We start from the raw sequence: 657 nt of genomic DNA on the forward strand, positions 1-657 counted from the left end.
TAAGAATAGATACATATTTAATTTAAATTTAGAAGACATCATAATTAAAGTATCATTATTGCTTTTAAAAACAGGTGATAGATAATGATACCTATGGTCCTTTTAGAAAATTTATAATACATAATACACTAATTCATTTAAAATAAATTTTCAACATACATATGTGATTTAAAAATCTCATCATTATGAATAGCGATAATAAACAAAGTACCCACCAATATATGTATCTATATCTATCTATCTATACCATATATATAAACATTTAGGTTATTATATTAAATACAAATCCTTAAGCATAAGTTACAACCATTTTATGCAAGATTTTCAAAAAACTCTTAAGGACAAGTCACAAAGCATATGGTACAAATTATTGATGCATTTGTTTTACGGAGCAAATCCAGCAAATATTGGGGCTTTTTTTTGGGGTAAGGTCAAAAAGCCTTTCTCCACTTGACTGTTCAATTATTGATGCATTTACTTGATTTAGTAAATCAAGCAATATTAATTATTTTAAAAACACTTAGTGTTCAAAATTCAAAATTGTTGCTTCATCCAAGGATTCTTCTTCCCAACAAATTTCCTTCAATTTTAAATTTATCTATAACCTTCTCCACTCCACCTATCTCCATCTCTCGACTTTCTCCACCTCTACTCACC

This window comes from Cynara cardunculus, unplaced genomic scaffold, assembly GCF_001531365.2.
Source record: "Cynara cardunculus var. scolymus isolate 2C unplaced genomic scaffold, CcrdV1 Un_Scaffold_8833, whole genome shotgun sequence".
NCBI lineage: Eukaryota > Viridiplantae > Streptophyta > Magnoliopsida > Asterales > Asteraceae > Cynara > Cynara cardunculus.